Genomic DNA, 1943 nt, shown 5'->3' on the forward strand with positions numbered 1-1943 from the left:
TCCAAAACAGTGTTTTATTTGTAGAAGAAACTTGACAGTGTCAAAAATATGTGCAAGAATTATGATATTCATTTTTATATTAATGCTCCAGGACACTAATGGAAAAAATGAATTTATAATCTTACAAAGCTTACTATGTTGTATAAAAGGGCCAGGAACAAACACACCCTGAACCAGAACACAGATCCAGTGAAAAAACAGACTTAGGTCCTGAAACAAAAGGCAAACAACAAACTCTATTCCTCACCAGTTTAGGAAAAATCCAACCCATCAATTCCCAAGAAGGAATCCAGCCAGTCTCAGTGGTTTTTCAATGTCAGGTTTTTCAATTTTATCAAAAATCATACACAATCTCTCTCTCTCTCTCTCTCTCTCTCTCTCTCTCTCTCTCTCTCACACACACACACACACACACACACACACACACACACATTCCTATGCCTGTTTATTTGGCAGCTGGCATTTTGCACTGGCAGCCACTTTCCTGGATTCCTCCTTCCCAAATAAATCGGTTCAATGAATTTCATTGATGACCTTCTTTTGCCAGAGTGGATATAAAACTCCCTATTGGAGTGGAACATCAAAACAACACACTCTGCCTGGAAATGCCCTTAGGGGAACAGGGAAAGAGAAATCATCTTTTCACTGGTGCTGTAGGAGACTGCTACATTTCTATAGCAGTTTCCTCCATAGTTAAGTGATGCAGAGAAGTGACAATTTGGGCTGCAGCTAAGAATAAATGGTTATCATTGCTTGGAAAATCACTAGTGGAAAACAGAATAGAAGAAACAATGGACGTTTATAGTGGTAAACTGTTAGCAGAGTGGATTAAAGGTGGGGATTATAGTCATGTGCCACCATGCCTGGTGTTTATAGTTTCAGAGAAGGCCTTATTCTGCAGAACAGGCTGGCCTTGGGACTCACAGCAATAATCCTGCCTCAGACTGTTGAGTGCAAGGATAAATGACAGGAGTCACCGACCAGTTATTGTAGTATGTTTTTGTTTTGAGGCACAGCCTCTCTGTGTAGACCTAACTGTTCTGGAATTGCTACACAGAGGAGGAGGACTTGAACTCACAGAGATCCTCCTGCCTCCACCTCCCAAATACTAGCATAAAGGCATGGGCCACCACACTTGGCCCCAGTTATTTATTTTAGATATGGTGTCTGTCCTATGATGTCATTGAGGCCTGGGGCCTCAAACTTATCTGCAGAGTCATGGGGTTATACAGCAGGTGGCAATTAGTGTTCCACATTTTATTATATAGCAAACTCTTTTCTCCTAAATTTTTCCCTCTGGGTTCTCTGGATTCTGCCTCCCAAGGCCTGGGGTTACAGCTTGTACAGACTCAAACCACAGCTGGAGAGCCTTTCCTCATTCTCTCTGACTGGCAGGCAGCCCTTCATCCCCCACACCCCACCATGACTCCCTCCCCACCGTTAGCCTTGCAGTAGGGAATCTTGCTACCTCTACAATTTGGGGAAGATTCTAGGGATTTGGTCTCTCCAGAAAGGATTTAAACACTCAGAACTGTCACCGAGGAGGCTCTGACTTCCTGCTGGATCTTAACACTGCAGATTGCAGAGCTTATACCAACGGGAGGAGAGCTCAGCCGACCGGCTGCAGGCTGCTTCTCCGCCATCAGATTGTCCAGGGTTGTGGAAATCAAGAGGGGACATGTAAGGTGCTTGGCTCCAGTGTCCCACTTTAGTCCAATCTAAATTGACTCATAGAGGCCCTCCTGCTTCTCCCCAGGATTCCCACCTCGTCAGAATTTCACACCTGTCACTGCCCCGTAAGTTCCCCTCAAAGTTTATATTCGGGAATGCTTTGTGTGTTTGTGACCAGATCTCACAATGTCGGTCAGTTTGGCCTGGAACTGGTTCTGCTCCCCCTATCCCAACTCCATGTATTAGGAATAAAGTAAAAAACACCTCCACAT

Source organism: Cricetulus griseus, unplaced genomic scaffold, assembly GCF_003668045.3.
Source record: "Cricetulus griseus strain 17A/GY unplaced genomic scaffold, alternate assembly CriGri-PICRH-1.0 unplaced_scaffold_1, whole genome shotgun sequence".
Classification (NCBI taxonomy): domain Eukaryota; kingdom Metazoa; phylum Chordata; class Mammalia; order Rodentia; family Cricetidae; genus Cricetulus; species Cricetulus griseus.